At 36.6% G+C, this 22,196-nt stretch overlaps 1 long non-coding RNA gene across 2 annotated transcripts; it reads right to left on the bottom strand.

The window, feature by feature from the left end:
- Nucleotides 1-2,793: 2,793 nt before the first annotated feature.
- LOC112646016 (uncharacterized) lies at nucleotides 2,794-14,066 on the bottom strand. Of its 2 annotated transcripts, none has more exons than XR_003127428.3 (3): nucleotides 13,843-14,066; nucleotides 5,339-5,405; nucleotides 2,794-5,003 (listed from the first exon to the last, which is right to left on the bottom strand). It is a non-coding gene; the product is annotated as an uncharacterized LOC112646016 (long non-coding RNA). The 2 variants fall into 2 exon arrangements; XR_003127427.3 differs by having other exon boundaries at nucleotides 13,913-14,066.
- Between the last annotated feature and the right edge of the window lie 8,130 nt (nucleotides 14,067-22,196).

Raw genomic sequence — 22,196 nt, 5'->3', positions numbered from 1 at the left:
AAACCGCTGGGCCACTGGGGCTGCCCAGTATTTTTATATTCTTTGAGCAAACACCTAGTAGTGCAATTGTTGGATCCTAGGGTGGTTCTATTTTTAACTTTTTGAGAAACCTCCATACTGTTTTCTAGAGTGGCTGTACCACCACTCTGTGGTGGTGGTTGCATTCCCACCAACCGTGCAGGAGTGTTCCCCTTTCTCCACCATCCTCACCAACAACATTCTGAGAGGTGTGAGGTAATATTGTAGTTTTATTTGGATTCCCCTCCCAATGAGTTGCGTTGAGAATCTTTTCATGTGTCTGTTAGCTGCCTGGAAGTCTTCTTTGGAAAAATGCCTATTCATGTCTTCTGCCCATTTTTTAAAATTGCTTTTTGTTTTTGGAGTATTGGGTTTTATAAGTTCTTTGTAGATACTAACCCTTTATCAGGTATGTCATTTGCAAATATCTTCTCCCATTCTGTAGGTTTCCTTTAAGTTTGGTTGATTGTTTTCCTTTGCCGTGCAGAAGCCTTTTATTTTGATGAATTCCCAATAGTTTTATTTTTGCTTTTGTTTCCTTTGCCTCAGGAGCTGTATCTACTAAAAAGTTGCAATGGCAGATGTCAAAGAGATTACCATCTGTGTTCTCCTCTACCATTTTGGTGGTTTCCTGTCTCACATTTACACATTCCATGTCTTTCATCCATTTTAAATTTATTTTTGTGTATGGTGTAAGAAAGTTGTCCAGTTTCGTTCTTTTACATATTGCTATCCAGTTTTCCCAATACTATTTGTTGAAGAGACTTTTTTTCCCATTGAATATTCTTTCCTGCTTTGTCAAAGATTAATTGATCATGTAGTTTTGGGTTCATTTCTGGATTTTCTATTCTGTTCTATTGATCTATGCATCTATTTTTGTACCAGTACCATACTGTCTTGGTCACTATAGCTTTGTAATATATCTTCAGGTCTGAAATGATGATCTCTCCAGCTTTGCTTTTCTTTTTCAAGTTTCCTTTGGATATTCAGGGTCTTTTGTGGTTCCATATAAATTTTAGGATTATTTCTTTTAGATTTTTGAAAAATGCTGATTGTATTTTAATAGGGATTGAATTGAAAGTGTAGTTTGCTTTGTATGGTATAGACATTTCAACAATGTTTGTTCTTTCATTCCATGAGCATGGACTGTTTTTCCATACGTTTGTGTCATCCTCAATTTCTTTCATCAAAGTTTTATACTTAAAAAAAAAAAGTTTTATACTTTTCAGAGTACAGGTCTTTTACCTCTTTGGTTAGATTAATTCCTGGGTTTCTTATGGTTTTTGGTGCCGTTGTAAATGGGGTTGATTCCTTGATTCCTTTTTTTTGCTTCTTTGTTATGAGTGTATAGAAATGCAACAGATTTCTGTACATTGATTTCATATCCTGCAACTTTTACTGAATTCATGTATCAGTTCTAGCAATTTTTTGGTGGAGTCTTTTGGGTTTTCTATATAGACTACCATGTAATTTGCAGATGGTGAAAGTTTGACTTCTTCCTTGCTGATTTGCATGCCTTTTATTATTTTTTTTGTTTGTTTGACCACTGAGACTAGAACTTCCAGTACTGTATAATGAATAGTGGTGAGAGTGGACATCCCTGTCTTGCTCCTGACCTTAGAGGAAATGCTTTCAGTTTTTCCCATTGAGGATGATATTAGCTGTGGGTTTTTCATAAATGGCCTCTATGATGTTGATGTATGTTCCCTCTCCCTACTTTGTTGAGAGTCTTTATCAAGAATGGATGCTGTACTTTGTCAAATGCTTTTTCTGCATCTATCGAGAGGATCATATGGTTTTTATTCTCTCTTTTATTTATGTAGTGTATCATTTGATTGATTTGCAAATATTTACATACTTACTATTAATGAAGAAATGGTAAGTATACCATTTCTTATTTACACACCTTTAGCACTGCTAGAATCTATTCATCTTTTTATTCTTCCTAGCAAATCTGTAGAAGTCTGGGAAAATAAAAAGAGAAGACAGGAAAAATGTCTGCAAAGTTGCTACAGTCCATCTGTAGGACTGAGCTCATGCCTTACATCAAATTTCAGCTTATATATTTAATTTATTCTGGGGAAGTTCTTCAACCTCTTCTGCAAAATTCAATTTTAATTTATATTTGTCCACATCCTTTCATATGTGATTTGGACAGATGCAGGCTATTGAGTATAATGAAAGCAAATTTCTCAGTGCTTCCCTTGAGCTATTTTATAGTCCTGCTTTAACAAGCAGGAGATAGTCAAGAAGTAATGATTCAGCTATTTCTTAAAGATTTCACAATTCTACATTCAATAAAGAAAATGTGAATTCCTGGAAGGTATAGTATTTGTGAAATATTTAATATCAACCCCTATGGCGGGCTTGGACAAATGCACATCCAAATCTCATAGGATTTCATGTTGCAGAATCTGCTAGTTTGCTAAATTCCCAAATGGGATTTGAGCATCACCATGTGAGTCACAGGTCACTTTAGCAGGAAAGAGTATCAAAATATTTTGCAGTAAAGTTTAACTGTTGGCTAAACTGGCAGCAATGTTTTATTTTTTCAGTTTGGAAGAGCAATGAAGGGAAAGCCTTGGTGCATAAAATCCTGCTTATCTCGCTATCTGGATTATGAATGTGAAAGGATATTACTAAACTCAAAAGCATAAAAAGGCAATATGATGTTCCATCTTTAATTTATTTACTTAATGAATCATAGTGATGGATATCCTAATGTCGAACCATGAGATGCTATGGATTTTAAAATACAAAGATAAAATAAGTGGATAAGATGCTATGACTGGAATATATTTAAATTTTAAGTACTTATTCCTAAACAGAAGCAAATGCTGTCTCAGAAAAGTTAGCCAGGATATGAAACACTAATAATACAAAACTTTTGACGCAAAACCCAAATATCAGCTGTTGGCAAGGATGGAGAGTTTTCTCAGGATGAAGGGATAGGGACAGGTGGGAATGTTTCCCCTCCAAAGGGGTAGGAGGGGACAAGAGGGGACAGGAGGTGATGACAAATTAAATATCGTGGTGGCTACAGTGACTTATTTTTCTGTATTGATAAAAATGCATAGATCATAATTTTATTAGAATAGTAAGTAAGTGTTTAGGAGAATCATAAAATAATATTTAAAAGTGAGACAAGAGAAGAAAAACAAGGAATAGCAAAAAGCTTACTATGATAAGCAAGAACATAGGGAGAGGTAAAAATAGAAAAACTAACAAATAGTGAATATTATAAATGATGAGAATAAAACCAAAATACTAGTCTTCACAATAAATTCAAATGAACTACATTTCCCTGTCATGTAACACTATCAAATTGGATTACAAAATATATACAATGTTTATTGTCTATAAGAAACCCACCTGAAATAAAATGAAGATAAAGACTGAAAAGGATGTGCAGAATCATAAAGGCAAATGCAAATAAAAAAGTAAGAAGGACTAACAATATTGCTATATCAGATAAAGCAAAGCATTCAACAAATGCATTAAATGAGACAAAGGGCTTATTATATCATGATAAAAGCTGTAGTCCAAAATGAGGTTAATATTTTTATTCATCAGACACACAGCATCAAAATATATAAAACAGAATCCTCTGGAACAATAAAGATAATTTAATCACGTAAAGACGTAGTGCATTAAAAATAAGATCAGCAGACTTTTCAAATATTTACAAACATATATATATTTAAAACATTTGTATTCGATGGAGAATGTGAATTATTTTTTTACATTCTCAGAGCATATACAATTGTGAATTATATACTTCATCTCACAGCCACAGAGACCGTATTTTCCAGTCAATCCAATAAAATAGAAGTCAACAACAAAATCATGAATAAATAGCCAAAAGTACTCTTCTAAATAATTATTAAGCCAGATAGCAACAGGATGGCTATTAATGGCAAATTAAACCATTTTATGAGGATTTCACTTCAAAATCTATGGGATTTTGGCCTTGGATTTATTTTTTATATTAACAAAGAAAACCCAAACCTTACCAGTTAAGAAATGCAACTTAAGGAGAAGACCAAATTCTAAGAGCTGAACTATTTTAAGTTTCCAGCTTACCTAGTATATTTAAGGTCATACTACACAGAATTCATGAGGAGGTCTGGAAACAATTCAAGCTGTTTTTCATAATTTCCCTGTCACGGGCAGGAGCGTGAGTCAGGCTGCTCTCATCCTGTTGGGTTCAGGGGCAGAGTCCAAGCTAGGAACACAGAGGAGGCATCTCAGTCAAGCATGGGAACCATTAGGACAACACCCCACGCTGGCTGCTTCTGAACCACTAGCAGCCTCAGCCTCCTCCCTGGTTCTCCTCGAGACTTCCTATCCTGAAAACCTTGTAGATAGGTAGACAAGAATCTGGGAGGAGAAGGCTCACCCCAAGGTGGAACCTCAGGTGAACCGAGAAAGGCTAGATGCCTCAGGGACTTGGGCATCAAGTCATTTAGGTAGAGCTCCACGCACTTTTGTTCCTGGGGGTCATCTACTCACTGAGAACTGGATGCACACTCAGGGGTCTGGATGGTTCTCAGCAGGCTGATGGTGCTGGGGCTATGGGTAGCTGCAGGGAAGATACAGGAGCAGTGGTACAGGTGATTCCTTGCCCAAGCTCATATTGGGAGCCAGCCAGACCTTCAATCCAGCCCCACTCTCCTGGCAGAATTGAGCCTTGCTCTTCATATGCATGCAGAGGGTCACCTTCTGATTTGTACAATGGTGTTGAGGGCCAAGAACATCAACGGTGGTCAAAGACTGCACCACAGGTCAGAGGCTGTGACATTTCTGGGCCCAAAGAGGAATCTGGAAAGTCATGCAGATGAGGCAATGGTGAACTGAAACAGTGGTCTGGCTCCAGTTTTCCACACTGAGATGGGGATGGGAGGAAAAGACTCAATGTCTTCAGGAAAGTCTGGGAGGCCATAAGAACAAGGGGTAGCATTTCCTCCTGTGCCCCCCTTGCTCTCCTGGAATGAAGACACAGTCTGTTAGGTCACAGTGCCATGTGGGCAGGGAGGAAGTTGACTTCCACTGTCTGAGCTGTGGTCCTGGAAGCCCTGAGCCTCCAGCCACAGAAGGAATAGGGTTTCCCCCTCCTTGTGCATCACATGCATCAAATGTGGCCTGAGCAAGTGCCGGGTATCTACCAACAGGGCAGAGCCCTAGGTCAGGCCTGGAGCTTACCATCACCTCAGAGGCTGTGCAAGCCCCGTCCAGTGCCCCCTTCCACTAGTTTAAACAACCAGCTCTGAGGTGGGACAGAGGTTTCCCATTCCTTTGAAACCCAACAGATTCAGTGTACCTTTCAGGGCTCAGTGGTAATCCAGGAGCTTGCTACTTGGTTTCAAGTCTTGGAGTGTCAGCATCCCCTGGAAGACAAGACCTTTGGGTGCTCAGATTTGAGAAGCAATGCCCTACCAGACCATTTCCTCCCTGCCAATGTTTGAGTCAGGCCAACGAGAGCTATGAAATTGTTTTAAACCTGAGATCTTTGAGTGGCATGTGGTTGCTAGATCTTTTTCTCTGATTTACTTCCTGAAAAAGTCTTTAATGCTGAGTGAGAATCATTGTTGGCATACATGGCTTGTTTCTCCACCCCCAACCCTGGAGTCTGGAGTCTGACTCTCACTTTGTAGTCCTCAAGATTCTCTGGGGGCTCTGCTGTTTAAAGAATGTAATGTGAGTGCTCCTCGGTTTGGACAGCGAAGGGATTGCTCCTGATGAGTTTATCCTTTTCAAAGCCCTGAACTAGTTTAGTTTTCATCTTAGAAATTGTCCTGGCATCATATTTTAAATTCATGAGGAAGCACCACCTTCTGCTCCATACTTGTGTTTCCTATGAGATGACGACCTGTCAGATATGCTATGTGTCCTCTCTCTTCTTCCAAAGGAAATAACCCTTTGCAAGCAAGCCAAGATCTACTGGTTTCTTGACTCAGAAATTAACTGCTGAAGAAGAGACAATTTTTTTTTTTGGTTGTCTTACATTGCTATGTTTGATTTAGACACAGTCTATCTTATTTGTATGAATGATTTCAACAATAATAGCGTATACTTTCATCATCATTTTGTTTATAATGAAGTATAGATTGGTAAATAGTCTATTCGTCATAAGCAATATCTCTAAATACCCGTCATATATACATGTTTCCAGAGGCAATCTTTTAAAAGAATGTGAAAGGTGTCTTTTTAAATATGGCATTTTTTTTTAAATTCCCTGGGGCATTCGGCTTTCTCACCATGATACTGAAGAAGTGAGTAGGGCATTCTGTTTAACCAGCTGTGGTCTCATCTCTGTAAAGTTACAAAAGGGGAAAACATGGCCTCTTTCCAAGGATGTTACAGTCTAGAGTAACATCCACAAAATAGAGGAAACTAAATATTGTATGATGACTGTACTTTGAAGCTTGAAGGTCCAAGAAGACAAAACCCATTGCTTGCTATAGGAGTCTAAGAACACTACACATAGCATGTGTGACTTGACATTTCACATAGACAAAGTCAGGCTTTTCAGTGCATCTGAACCCAGAAATAAAGAAGATATCAACCAGCACTTGTGTGCAAATAAAATACAAAATGTCTTTTTCCAGCATTCCTGATTTCAACCATCTTCTCCCTTTTCCAGCTTAAATTTGTCATGAGGATCTCCTATTCATGACAAATACACTGGTTAGAGACCAAGGTCCAAGTCATGAGGCTGGGAATAGAGAGAACCTATAGGACACACATCACACATGGAGAATGAGGAAAGTTGAGGTGAGAATTTTAATAGCACAATAGATCTGATGATCAATGTAATCCACATCCATTGCAAAAAAAAAAAAAAAGAAAATATGGAAAATAATAAAGAAGCATTTTGATTCTAATATATTAATCAGACATCATTGCTATAGGCAATTCGGATTATAATTTATCAGAATTGTGTGTATGTGTGTGTGTGTGTGTGTGCATTTATACCCAAATACAAACCCATGTGTTAGCATTCTGCTGTAAATCTTGGGACTGACCAGGGAGGTGAGAGCAGAGGGATAAGGAAGCTACAGTTCAATCAGTCTCTTTGGGTTGAAATTGCTTTGTCTTGCATCGATTTTTCAGTGCTATCATTTTGATATATGGTATGAAAAGTTACCCTCTTTAGCACCATTCAGTATTCGTTTATGTTGTGTACCCCGTTCTGATGTGAGGTTTGACAAAATGCATGCTGAACAGAATGAAAATGACTCCCTTAGGGTTACCTCATGGTTCTTGATTCAGTAAGCAAATGGAAATTGAGAGTTACTCAGTTATTTCTTAAAAGGCTTCAAATGCCTATATCTGCTTCAATATGAGAAAAATGTCAGGTCCTGCAAGATGTATTTCTGAAGTAATTAATATAAACCTTTTCACTGGGCTTATACATCTCTTAATCCCAAATCACCTATGTATTGCAGAATGAGACTGCTTGACTGAGAGTTTATGTCTTAAAGACATGATTTTAGACTCTGTTCAAAAGAGAAATTTGTGCCAGATATGGGTCTTGATTTATAGAACTCACTATATAGAGTGGGAGACATGAAGAGTATGGAATATACCAATGAGTTTCACGATGAGTATAAATTTCAGGAAAGAGCAAAGGCAACTTGCCTACATGCCTCCCTAAGGAATCCCAATCACTTTCAGATTCTCTCGAGCACCATGTTCACCAGAGAAACCTCCTCACTGAGTCCTTAGCCTAGACTGGAGACCCTTTCACAATACTTTCATGAGAGTATGCACATCTCTATCACTTCCCTTAGCTCCATTTTTTCTCATATCTCTCTTATCTAGGCTCTGAGTGGAGAGCAGGTAATATGACAATCATTTTTGCGTGTCTGTGAAATAGCGTCTGGTAGAGAAAACAATTTAACAAATGCTTTTGGAATGTATGAAATCAAGAGAAGTTCAGAGAGGCAACTGGAAGGTATCATTTTGATTTTCAGATACCAACTTCTTTAAGAAACAGAAATTTCAGAAAGCAGTTGTAATATAGAGTAGAATTAAGAAGATAATCTAGGGGTTCAGAATGTTGTGATATTGTGGTATTGAAAGGTAGATCCATCCTTTCATTTGCAAGTGGGATGCCTTGATTTTCTTCACTCAGCAAAGGTTGATTGGTGGTTTAAGAGATAATAGACTTAATTATTCATTTAATTAAATTAATTAATTTAATTTAATTTTAATTTTAATTTTTTAATTTTAATTTTTAAAGCTGTGATACGAAATTCAAAGAAAAATTTTAGAAACTAGGCTTTATTTAAAGAAGACAGTCCAGTGGCTCAAGGGTTGATAGTCTGCCTTTGGCTTAGGGCATGACTCCGTAGTCCCAGGATTGAGTTCTGCATTGGGCTCCCTGCATGGAGCCTGCTTCTCCCTCTGTCTATGTCTCTGCTTCTCTCTGTGTCTCTCAGGAATAAATAAATAAAATCTTTATAAATAAATAAATAAATAAATAAATAAATAAAAAGACAGTCCATCTGGAACAACATTTCTCTTAAAAATTTTAAAACAAGTGATTTTCTAAATAATTGAATGGTCTCTAATTATTAAGGAGTTGTCTCTCCCAATCTCCTGTTTGTCTCCTACATCACTTTCCCTCTTTACCACCTTTTAAGCTAACCTTTTAAGACACAGATATATTTGTAATAGGCATTTAAGACAGTGTGAAGCAGTTTGACTGTAGGAGGCTTTCCAGAGAAGGGAGAAAGTCATATTATTTGAAGAGGTCAAAGGGAACTCATAATATGGACATATATGATATATAGGCAGATAATAAAATCTTAGCCTGAGAAACATTTCAGAACAATTCTGGAAGAGTACAGGTTAATATATTTGAATATAAAATGGAATGGTTCCAGTTTACAATATAATTTCTATCATCTTAATCAGATCTATAAGGACATGATTTTACTGCATTTTTAAAAATATTTTAAAAAATATTTTATTTATTTATTCACGATAGACATAGAGAGAGAGGCAGAGACACAGGCAGAGGGAGGAGCAGGCTCCATGCCAGGAGCCCGACGCGGGACTCAATCCCGGGACTCTAGGACCGTGCCTTGGGCCCAAGGCAGGCACCAAACCGCTGAGCCACCCAGGGATCCCCTTTACTGCATTTTTATGCTCAAGTTTTTCATAAGCTTTCCTCTTAAGAACCCTTTAGGAATGGGTTGCTTTCTCAGTATTATTTTTAGCCTTATTATCTTCATTTTTCAAATTGAAACCTGATTTTCTTGAGATTTATTTGGATTACAATAGCCTATTATAGAACATAGGAGGAAAAATGTTGTAGAGTTATAAGAGACCTTGTAGCTTTCCTAACCTAATCCTGGACAAGTTGAATAAAAAGACAAGTACTTATCACAGTTTCGTGAAAAGAACAAGCTTTGTATCAAATAATCTTGATGATTGCCCTAACTCTACCACATACCTTGTGGATTTTCTGTTAAGTGGGAATGAATTAAAAAAAATATAGTTGATTATATTAAGTGTTTTAAATATTTTGATTGAGTACCTATTGAGTTAAATATTCCAATAAAATGTGCATTCCATTAAAGCAGGATTTTTTTATGTTTTTCAGAGCCTGGAAACAATGCCTGGAGCATAATAGGTGCTCTATAAAATCTTGTAAAATCAATGAGTTTAAAAGATTAGTTGCTTGAAGGAATAAAACATTTTTAGCATTAAAAATGTGCTGAATATAATTCAATTTCAAATAAACTGGAATCAATGTTATAGCTTCCATATATCCTGATATTATTAAAATGTTTTGAATTTGAGGTGCCAGAAAGTCATTTTGGAGGTTCTGGTTTTATGAGTTGATGGAAATGGAGTTTTTTGGGCTTTAACTTCTGCTTTAAATTTTTTCAGACATAGAGAGCCTACTATATATTTGTTCAAATTTAGGCTTCATATTAATGTAAGTGAGACTGTTCTCCTTGTGATTCATGGGAGAAGACCAAGAAATATGATTTCATTATAGGTAGCAAAATTTTGGCAGCGAACTATCAAATAAATTCACTTGTGAATCTATCCAGCCACCCATCTATTCATAATGGTTCTGTAGTGGAAGCTTGGCACAATGGATAAACTAGGAAGTGTACGGTATAGAGTGATTCAATGAAGTCTTCCTGTTTAATATTTATTATGCACCCCCAGTGTACTAAGCAACACACAGAATACAGATTAGATCACAGTTCTCACCTTCAAAAGTAAAACATAAGCACCTCATAAAGTCTCTGTGAAATGAGGCAACTTGCCAAACCAACAACAAAAAATAAATAAGTTTAAAAGGTAATGACTGCAGTTTTACTCTTGATTCTTGACTCATTCTTGCTCAGTCTGAAGAAATAAATCTGAAACAGCAGATGGGGCATATCCAGCCCGTGTTCAGATACCAGGCCATTGAAAGTAGACCTATCCATCTGCGAAGGGTGACACTGAGCTGCCTTTGTGGAAGAAAAGCTTGATTTGTGTTTTAAGAGATAACAAATTCCATCGATTTTTTTTTTTAAGTTGTGGTACAAAGTTTACAGAAAAGTTATTCCGAAAATTTATCTCTATCTAATTAGGCAGTGACTTACAAAAAAAAATAGTCCTTTCAGGTATTTTAAGACAACAAAGTTTATAAATAATTGTTTAGTAAGTAAGGACACACTAGGAGGTGGTATTTTTAAGCCTGTGGAAAAAGAAGGAGACTTGCATTAGGTATCTTCCCTTTCACTCAATTGTCTAAAACACAAATACATGTATAATAGGAAGTTGGATTTATTCTATGCACATTGTAAGGAACCATTGTTAGCTTTTGTCACAAGATAATCTATAATAACATAAATAACTTTGTTTAAAATGGGTTCTGGGCGCTTGAAATGAGTCTAGACCAAATTGAGATATTCTGTAATTATAAAGTAAATACTGGATTTTGAAGACAGTATGAAGAAAGGAATAAAAATTATCTCTTCAATAATTTTTTATTGATCACATGTTGAAATATATTTTGGGTATATTGGTTTGAAGTATACTATAAAATTCAATTATTTCGTTTTATCTCTTTTATTTTATTTTTTTTTTTTTTCGTTTTATCTCTTTTAATATGGTTACTAGAAAAATTTAGAATTGCATGTGTTGGGCAGCCCAGGTGGCTCAGGGGTTAAGCACGCCCTTTGGCCCAGGGCGTGATCCTGGAGACCCGGGATTGAGTCCCACGTCGGGCTCCCTGCATGGAGCCTGCTTCTCCCTCTGCCTGTGTCTCTGCCTATCTCTCTCTCTGTGTCTAATGAATAAATAAATAAAATCTTTAAAAAAAAAAAAAGAATTGCATATGTGGCTTGCATTATATTCCTGTTGGGAACCAGTGGTAAATGTTGAGTGAAACTTTTCCTATTGCTCTGAAATTGGCTTCTTGGACTCATAGATAAGGACAAGAAGTGCTAATTACCTTAACTTTCAAAGAGAACAGCCAGAAACAGCTAAATCACCCTCTAAACTAAAATATGGGAGAATTATGCCTCCTGCAATCTCAAATTCAACCAAACAATGACTCCCAAGAACAATGCTTATAGACAGAAGCTTTCCCACCTCCTTCCTATGTCCTCATTCCATCCACCCCTACCAGTCAAGTAATGAGGCTTAGAGGTTAAGGGTTAGGAATAAGATCTTGAGGGTCCTTGAGAGAGATGGAGCGATGAATTTTATTTTTATTCCTGGTTGGAGGCTTGATCGGATACCTGGAAACCACTCTGGTGGAACATCAGAATGCAGTAAAGAACATGGTGAATCATTGGGAATGTTTGATTGGTATACCCTGGAGGTAACTCTTGAACTGGAACATGGAGGCTGCTCTCTCTTTCTAGTCTAGAAATGTATGAAAGCAAGAAGCTTACCTAGCAAGTTTGCTTAGCCAAAAGGACTATTTTATAATTTGCCTGTGAAGAAAACTCAAAGGGAGGGAGGAGGATCATCATCCCCAAGTCCTGTGACTCTTGGAAAGAACAAAAGAGGACCATTTTATTTCTCATGGCTTCCTGTGAAAAGGCATGGAGGTTAGAGGAAGGAGTAGAAACTATAAGGTTGTCCAGACATGCTGGCCAAAAGAGGGGCATTCCTCCTCACCAAAAAGCTTACACTCCCTCTTTTCATTTTTCCCAGTGCTGCTTGTATGTGATTGTGGGAAAGGGGGTGATGGTCAAGGGAGGTCAACATAGTCTGTTGTCTGAATAATTGACTGTTCTTTTTATAATATGATATGATAACAGTACTTTGCACTCGTCTTCACCTATGTGCCCTATTTCCAAGCACTTAGCTCTAGTTCCAACATGCTACCACATACTCATTTGTGTCATTGCCCTACTCAAATGCTATTAATGGTTTCCCATTGTCTCTAAGACGAAAATCCTAATTCCTTAAAAGATCAAAGTTAAGGCGTTTGATCTTTACCTTCTTTTCTAGACTCTCTTATCAGTTAACCTCGATCTCTCTGTGCTTTAGTCCAGTAGAACAAACTGGAACTACTTACCTTTACTTGAAATCATGTTTTCAGTCATTCAACAAATATGTATCGATTACCTCATGCATCAATCACTCTTCTAGGCATTAAAGATATAATAGGTAAATCAGACATTCTTCCTCCTAACGCAGAGCTTGTAGTCTAATGACACCTATCTTGGTAAATTCTGTCCCTGTTTTTTGAACATGCTTCTTTCCCTCTTCCACCACAGATTAAATATGACCTTCACTGTGAAGCCTTTCTTCAGATAGGGTATATGCTATCTGGTTTTGTACTTTGTATTTATTGTTTGTTGGAATTTTGTCTCTATTACTTGATTTTCTCCCCACCGAGTCCAAGTCATTGAAGGAGCTGTGTTCTAGCTATCTTTGTATTACAACATCTGGCACTTTATGGCTACTTAAAAAAAAAAAATGTATGCTGAAATGCGTCAACCTTATTGTCTTTTATTTAATTCTGTCTTTCCTTCTTACTTTTGTATTTTTCAGGAGTTATGTAACATCCACAGACTTCACAAGCCAAGTTTAGTTCAGAACAGTTACACAATCAAAATATGCTTTAAAGAAGTCTATTCCAAGCAGCATTGGTTGAACGATTTAACATATTTCTTTCTGTATCTAAACAGTGAAGTCATTCCTGTCTTTTGGGTAAAAAGTAAAGTACATAACTCCCCCAAATTATTCTCAAAATTAAGGATAAACAGCTGCTATCGTTTTGAAAATACAAAACTATTTTGACCATCAGAGGCTCATTTCAATGCATACAAAAATAGAGCTATATATAGCTAACACAGACTTGCATGTTGCTAAGTTATAATCACTGAGTCACTGATTAAGGAGTGGCTTACATCTGGGACTTGTCTTGAAAACAAGATTTTTCACCATCAAAATGGTTATTTTCCTTTCTTCGGTATTTGATAAAAACTAAAGCAATACAAGGTTCCAAATGGCAAATCTGTGACGCTTTCAAAATTGGCCATTAAATTTTATTGATTTACTCAGTACGTAGGACTAAAAAAGAAAATAAGAAGTTATTAGTTGATTAGAGCCCTAGACAATCTCAGAATTAATAAGACACAGAAACATCACAACAATCCCAAGCATCTGAAAGTGTCATCAAAAGAGTGAGGGTCAAAAAAAAAAAAAAAAAAAGAGTGAGGGTCTCAGCCTCCATAGCAGTTGGCATGGTATGCGGGTAGTAGAAGCAGCAGGTAGGATGGGACTGCAAGGAACAAATCATGCAATAAGGTAGCAGTAATCTGTATATAAAATCTAATGAGTACTAACCGAATGGTGGCCAAGGCAGGAGATGACAGCATGGATGGATGATGACATAAGATCAATTATCTGTACATACCCCAATGCCTCTGCTCTGTGCACGCCCCCTGGTTCTCAGCTGCAACTCTACAAAAATGTCAGGAAATGAATCCTGAAATGAATGGGATTTATTTTTACCACCTAGTGCAATGGGCTTGAAGTATAAATCAAGTTGACTTACAGGAAAAAAAAATTACATTTCATATATACTTGGGTTTAGGAGCTGTTATGCAAATATATTGCACTATATTTCTGTGCATCTGTATGTGTTTCTGAAGGACGTATTTCTAGAAGTGAAATGCTGGCTCAAAATTTATGTATCTTTCACATTTTGGTAGGTATTACCAAATTGTCCTCTAAAATTATATATTCTGTTATTTTTCTCCTGACAATGTGTAGAAATGTCCTTTGTCTGATGCCTTTGCCAATACTTATCAATAGCTTCTAAAGATTCATTTACCTAAAATATCTCCTTTAGTTTATTCTCACAGAAATATCTCTTTTGGTTTATTTCCAGAAAGGCTTTGCCCAGAGATAATTGCATTTAGCTCGATTCCATTCAAACCCAATGTCATTAATTCATTTTTATCATCTATTTCCTTTGCTTTGAGGACATGTGGAATAGAGGTGGAGGACAAGAGACTAACATTCATTAAGTGGTTACTTTGAACCAGGCACTTTACAAATAGGATTTTTCATCCTAATAACATTATTTCAGTGGTTCTCCAAGTGTGATCTCTAGACAAGAAGCATCAGCATAACCTGGGACCTTTGTCAGAAATGGAAATTCTCAGGCTCTTCACTAGACTGACTGAGTCAGAAACTCAGTGGGAAGCCCAGAACTCTGTTTTTCTTTTTCTTTTTATAAACTCTCCAGGTAATTCTAATGTACCCTGGAACTTGAGAACCACCACATATAACCTATCTCATAGATGAGAAACTGAGCAAGGTCATCAGCTATATAATGCTGGCCTGGCTTCAGAGCCAGCACAATGTTTTTTTCTTGTGTGGAGGTACATTTTAATAGGTTAAAGTGTAAGACATTCTTTGGGGGAAACAATATGGTAAAACATGATAATATAGAACTTTGAGAAACTAAGCAGAAGGAAAAGCCTGTAGATAACCATTATGGTCAGGCGGATACTGATAGAGAGCACCAGGGCTCAGAACTGGGAGAGAGAGACACAGACTTTGCCAATATATCAGTTGGGACTGAAATTGACCTTGGGTCGGCGATTCCTTTTATTCTCACAAATATGCCAGAAATCTGGAGAAGAGTTAATATGCAGGGTATAAGCCCCTGATTAATGGGTTAGAATCATTGCAGTGCTGATAATGTAGCAAAAGACAGGGGCAAAGTTAGAAGAAGACAGATTTATCTTGTGCTAGAATTAGGACATCTTTGTCAGAGATGATTATTAGTTACTGAAATGTTTTTAGGTTTTTGTTTTCTTAAGAAGGAGAAATACTGCAGGTTTTGTGGTAAAAAGGTTGGGTCGCAGAAGTAAATGGGAAATAGAGGGTAAAGGGCTTTCATTTTGGCAGAGGAGAGAGTTTACTGTAATTCATTGTTAAGGAGAAGAAGTTCTATGAGATGCAGACTTTCACTCACTTGCTTTGCTTGCTCACACAGAAATCAAAGTCAGGCTGTATATAGGGAGTAACTGGCACTGTTCATTTGGCTGAAGAATGTAACCTTGGAAATGGGGCCTAATGGATGCATCCCTAAATTCAAGAGCCCTTTGAGGCTAGAAGCAGGGTAAAGCCAACTTTGACTTCTTATGATATACCTGAGTGCAAAGGCGGATTTTTCTTTTTCTTTCAAATCATAAAACAACTAGAAAAGGAATTGACCAACTTAGAGGAAAGTAGTTTGGGTAGTAGGGTGTAATGCAGTGGTTCTCATACTTTAGGAGCAACAGAGTCACCTGGATAATTTGTTAAACATGGGTTGCTAGGCTGGACTCCCAGAGTTTCTGATTCATTAGGTCTGGAGTAAGGCCCTCAAATTTGCTTTCCTAACACGCTCCCAGGTAAGGTTCATACCAAGGAACACTGGTATAGAGAAAAGAGTTTGGATTTGGGAATAAGAACATCTGTGTACCTTTCCAAGTCATATGATTTCTGAGCACCCTTGGACAAGTCACTTAACCTTTTTTTTTTTTAATATTTTTTTTCAATTTTTATTTATTTATGATAGTCACAGAGAGAGAGAGAGAGAGAGAGAGGCAGAGACATAGGCCGAGGGAGAAGCAGGCTCCATGCACCGGGAGCCCGATGTGGGATTCGATCCCGGGTCTCCAGGATCGCGCCCTGGGCCAAAGGCAGGCGCCAAACCGCTGCGCCACCCAGGGATCCCCACTTAACCTTTTTGATTTGAGATTTCTCCTTTGTAAGTTATGCGTGATGGTGAGGAATACCAGCAACTTAATGAGGTTGTCAAGAATTATTGGGAAGACCAAATGTGATGATGCAGGAAAATGTCTGTGAATGTTGGTTAATAATGCATGTGTGATGGTCAATTTTACGTGTCAACCTGAGTGGACAAAAGATAGAACATTGTTTCAGAGTGTATCTGTGAAGGTATTTCCTAAAAGGATTAGGATCTGAATCAATAGACTGAGAAAGAAATCTACTCTCACCAGTGTTGAGGGCTCTATCAGAACAAAAAGGCAGAGAAAGAGGAAATTCTCTCTCTGTTCTTAAGTTGGGATATCCACCTTCTCCTGTCCTTGGACATAGCAGATCCTCATTCTGACCTTCAGACTTGGACTGAATTATAGCTGGTTCTCCAGCTTGCAGACAGCAGACTATGGGACTTCTCAGCCTCCATAATCGCATGAGCCAATTCCTATAATAAATCTCCTCATATATATATATATATATATCTATATATATATCTATATATATCCTATTGGTTCTGTTTCTCTTCAGAACCCTGACTAATACAGTGTGTTTCTTCCTCTTTATAGTTAAAAACAAAACAAAACTCCTCCATCCACAAATTTATCTCCAGATGGCTCTGCCTTGCTTTTCTCAGGCTGATGAAAGCCAAAGTAGGTGAGCAGTCTATCACAGTGATAAATTGGAAATTCTGGTAGACAGCACTGGTAGCTTACTCAATAGCCACCTCTTCCCCTTTTTCTTGTTCACAGAACATTAATTTTGTTCAAGGATGAGGTAGCTCTGTGCTCAAGGTATAAGAGTCGCTCCCCTAGCCTGGGGATGTGAATCATGATTGGACTAAGCCTGTCTTGGTAACCTCAGCTTTTTCTCACATGAATAATGCTAAGAGGGTCAAATTTATATATTCAATTTATATTTATTCAGTACTAAGTACTATTATTGGTGGGGAGGTAGAAAGATACCCAAGAGTGACTATTAGTCCCAAATGGGAGGCCTATGTTGAATAAATAATAACATAAATAATTTCTGCCTTGAAGTAAAATTACTGTGCATAGTAAGACTATGTAATTGGAATCCTAGCCTGTTCTGGGAGAAGCAGGAGGACAGGGGTGTCAAGGAAGATTTCTGTAAGTGGAACTTCAGCTAAGAATTATGATAGGAGCAAAAATTTTTCAATCTTGCATAAAGGCTATGAATGGAAAGAAGCTTTGTACCTTACACGGATTGGAGATATCATATGTGATCAGATCAAAGAGGGTGTTGAAGGTTATGTTGGGAGTTTCAGACTTTAGCCAAAAAGAAAAAAAATGGGAAGTCACTGAAGGATTTTAGCTTGCAATCATAGGACAGATTTGCATTGAAAAAAAGTACTCTGGCTGCCCATGAAGAGTGAACTGAAAAGAAACCAAGCAGGCATGTGTGAAGCCCATTAATGACACCGCAAAAAGAGAAGGTCAGGGCTTGAACTAAAGCGGCTCTGTCCATTGTGGTGAGCACTAGCCACATGTGGCTACTGAGCGCTTGAATTGTGGTTTGTCCAATTTATGATGTGCTGAGAAGTATAAAACACACTCTAGATTTCCAAGATTTAGCAAGAAAAAAAAAAGAATGTAAATATCTTATTAATAATATTTTTATATTGATTACATGTTAATAACAATATTTAAGATATCAGTTGAGCTAAATGTCATGTCTTATTAAATTTAACTTTACCTGTTTCTTTTTCTTTTTTAATACAGCTACTAGGAAATTTAAAATTATACATGTGACTTGTATGTGTGGATTACATTACATTTCCTCAGGCAGTGCTGATCATCGTGTTGACATTGCAGTTGAAAAGAAGGAGACGTATTTGAAAAGTTTTTAAGAGACTAAATTGACTAATTTGGTAATTTACTATGGAAGAGAAAATTATCTTTCATACTCTCCTCAGCACATCTCTTCTTCAGTATCTCAAGAAATGATATATCAATCCAATAATTCATGCCAGAAATAGAGATATAATCCTTGATAATAATTTTCAAATGTGTTCACATTTGGTCATGTTGAGTTTAATGCTCCCTAGAAAAGATATCTGAGCAGGACATATGAATTTAGGAGTTGCTCAGATGTAGTAAATGAAGCCATGGAAGGAGTGGTTGGGTTCACAGGGAAGCTGAAAGTTTAAAGAAAAAAGAAAGAGACTGAGAAGGAGCTGCTAGAGGGATAAGGGGCAAATTAGGACAGTGTGTTATCAGAAGAAAAGGAGGGTGATGTCATTATATCAAAAGCTACTGAGACAAAAACAGCAGAATGTTGATGATTACTTAAATTCGGTGATGGACACATGGTAGTTCATTGTTCCTATTCTCTCTGTGTATATCAAAATTCCTATCATGCAAAATGGTTGTTGAGTTTTCTGGAGACCTAGAAAGAAAAGGGCTGAAACATGTTCTTTGAAACATGGTGATTCAGCCAAGTCATCCATAAATTTCTATCACAATTAAATTGTACACATTTATAGCTCAATTAATTAAAAACTACAACAGATGTCATCGATCTTAAAGCTCAGGGAGGCTTGTCCAATGAAGGGATACTTTTTGTACATTCCCTCTTCCATGGTGATAACTGTGGAATTTCATGTAATTTGAGAAGGGAGATTGAGATTATAAGAAATGCAAGTACTCATTGTCCACAAGGTGAGAACGAGGATAAGAATAAGAAAGTTTGGATCAGCAATGCCTGGGTGGCTCAGTGGTTGAGTGTCTCTTTGGCTCAGGGGTGATCCTGGTCTGGGGATCAAGTCCCACATCGGGCTCCCTGTGGGGTGCCTGCTTTTCCCTCTCTCTAAGTCTCTGCCTCTCTCTGTATGTTTCTCATGAATAAGTAAATAAAATCTTAAAAAAAAAAAGTTTGGATCATGTCGTTTGAATTTTCATCCTTTACACTGACCCAAAGAAGGAACAAGATATAGAGGTGTGAAACCGAGATTTCAGCTGGATGATAACACACAGTTGCTTCAATTAAGGATAATATATCCCATCTTTGCAGTTTCCTGTTATTCACATTTTAGCCAACAAAGAGTCAGTATTGTCTAAGTCTTTGTGCTTGATATATTATAATTATTGTGATTATAAATTCAATTTCCTGAGATTTTCATTTGGACTATAATGATTCTAACCGTCAGGAATCAATAGATCATGCCTCAATATTTTTTGTCTTCTCTAGGCATGAGTAGACTAGAATTCCAAGAGCAGTGAAAATAAGAAAAAGCAAGAGTTCAAGTTATATCAATTGCATTACAATTTTAACACAATATTTTCTGTAGGAAAACTTATTCTTAAAGTTCTTTAAAAAATGTACTAGAAATATATCTTTTAGTGAAAAACAAAATTTTATTTGCCTATAGCAAGAGAACAAAAAATTCACAAACAGGATATCTGAAAATTAAGTGTTGGAAAAAATTCAAGCTAGCAGGTTAAGTCTGACTATTCAATAAATGCCTTTGAGACAGCTGATCAACTATTTGTAATAATCTATAATAAAATAGAATAAGATTCCTAACACCATATGCTCAAATATACTAAAATAAACTCCGTATGTGTTAAATATCCAAGTAGAAAGTGAAACAGAAATGCGAAAGATTACATAAATGACTATACATATAAGCAGAAAACATAAAGGGAAATATTGATAGATTTAACTTATACATTTCAAGACATTAAAAACACTCTAAACTAAAAGGAAAGGCAAAACACAACATTGGAAAAATATTCACAATGCGTAAGAAAAGGTGAATATATTTAATATAAAAATTTTATAGAACTATAAGAAAAAAGATAAACACCCAGCTAAGATATAGGAAAGATGTGAAAGGAAATTTCCAATAGTAAAAAAAATTAAAATTCAATTTTATGTAACTATTAAAGATTTTTAAGATAATAAATGCTGCTCTGAGAACATGGGCTCTCTCATATTATGTCCATATAACTTAATATCTTTTTGGACAACGATTCAAAATATGCTTTAAACCTAAAAAAACTGTCCATAGTTTTGGCCCAGAAACTACTTATAAAATTATATTTTAAGGAAATTATCATAATTAGATATAGAAAATACATGTAGAAGAATGATCATTAAAACATTATTTAAAATTACGAAAATCGAAACAGCCTGCATTTCCAGGAAAGGAGGATTGATTAAAGAAAGCATTTTACAGAAATACAATGAAATGCCATTCAGGAAAGATGTAAGAACAAATATTTAATATTCCAAAAATATATTTACAATACTATTTTTAAAAATAGTAACAAAAAGCATGGTCCCATTTCCCACACATAAGACTATAGAATATACATTAAGATGTAGAAGTGGCTATTTCAGGATGATAGTATTATGGTGATAAATAATGAAAATTTCTTCTCGCTTTTCGGCTTGTCAGAATTTTTTTCAAGTGTTCTCTTATTTCTGTTTTCAACAATTTACTTTTTAAAACTGTGTCATAGTTCAAATATATAGAAGAGTATAAAGAATAATGTCATAAACATCTCAGAACTGGAAAGTCAAAGTGCCAGGCCTTAATAAGATTTTACTAGGTTGATATCAGAGGTTTTTATTTTCTTTACTTTTTTTTCTCCCCAGTCCCACTTTTTAAAATATTTTATTCATTTATTTGAGAGAGAGAGAGAAGGAGAGGAGAGAGTGGGGGAAAGGGGCAGAGAAAAGCAGACTCCACATTGAGCAGGGAGCCTGACATGGGGCTTGATCCCAGGACACTGAGATCATGACCTGAGCTGAAGGCAGCGGCCTGACTGAGCCATCCAGGCACCACCCCCGCCCCCACTTTTCTTGCTATTTTTCAGAATTAAATAAGATTTATAATTCAAACTACAAGGAAATGAGGTCAGGAATTACTTTCCTACCTTAAACAACTAGAAGAAATTAAATGCGAGGAAAGAACCACTTTCTGACATTGGACAAAAGGCTGTCAGCACTGGGACCCTAGAATCCCAGTACATGTGTCTAGAGGTGAATTATTGGTCTGTAGTACAGATAATATTTGACGTTTTCCTCCCTTGGATACTCTTATTTGATCTCATTTCTAGTGTTTTCTCTTTATCTCCGCTATCCTAAATTTGTTGTTTATCAGTCCACACATGTTTTCATATTTTTACTAGGTACATCCATTTAGTACTATGTGGGTTTGTTATATATGGGTTGAAATTTTATAGAAATGTTATCAGGTATAAGCACCTCAGGTCCAGCATTGTAAACAGCAAGACAATTCTCCCTCCCCAATCACTCACCTGCCTCTTTGGAACTACGGATGAAGAAGATCACCAAAGGAGTTTTAGTAGTTGAACTTGTGAGCTGTTTTTGGAGTCTATGTTTTTTGTTAAATAAGATGAACACAAGCCAAGATTTCAGGCAAACAGTAAGCAAGAAATTTGCCTTCATCTTGGAAATTTATTACAAATCCATTGAACAGTCTGGAATGAACCAAGTCAGAGAGCAAGATCAAGAAAAGTGGTTGAAGAGCAAAAATTAGGACATTAGTCATCGCATGTAGCCTCCTACTTAAGCTGTTTGAGACATTTGTCCCGGAGAAGAAAGATGAGCACACCGCACTGTGGACTCCTGGCTCCACAGAACACAACAGAAACTTTTCTGTTTTGCCACGGTTTACAGTCATTTCCCAGCCACTTTGCAAATCCCCTGTTTTTGCTTGTTGCTTTCCTTCCGCCTTTATTGTTAAAGATGACTGTTTAACAAATAAAAGACTACGATAAAAAAAAGGAAAAAAAAAAAAGAAATGGTATCATACTATATACATATATTTTGCTCAATACTATGTATTTAAGATTTTTTTTCAGATTAATCCCTGAAATTCTGGTTTGTTTTCTTTAGCTGATACGTGTTGTTCTCTTGTGTAAATCTGT

This window comes from Canis lupus, chromosome 34, assembly GCF_003254725.2.
Source record: "Canis lupus dingo isolate Sandy chromosome 34, ASM325472v2, whole genome shotgun sequence".
NCBI lineage: Eukaryota > Metazoa > Chordata > Mammalia > Carnivora > Canidae > Canis > Canis lupus.
This window is presented reverse-complemented; position numbering and strand designations above follow the sequence as displayed.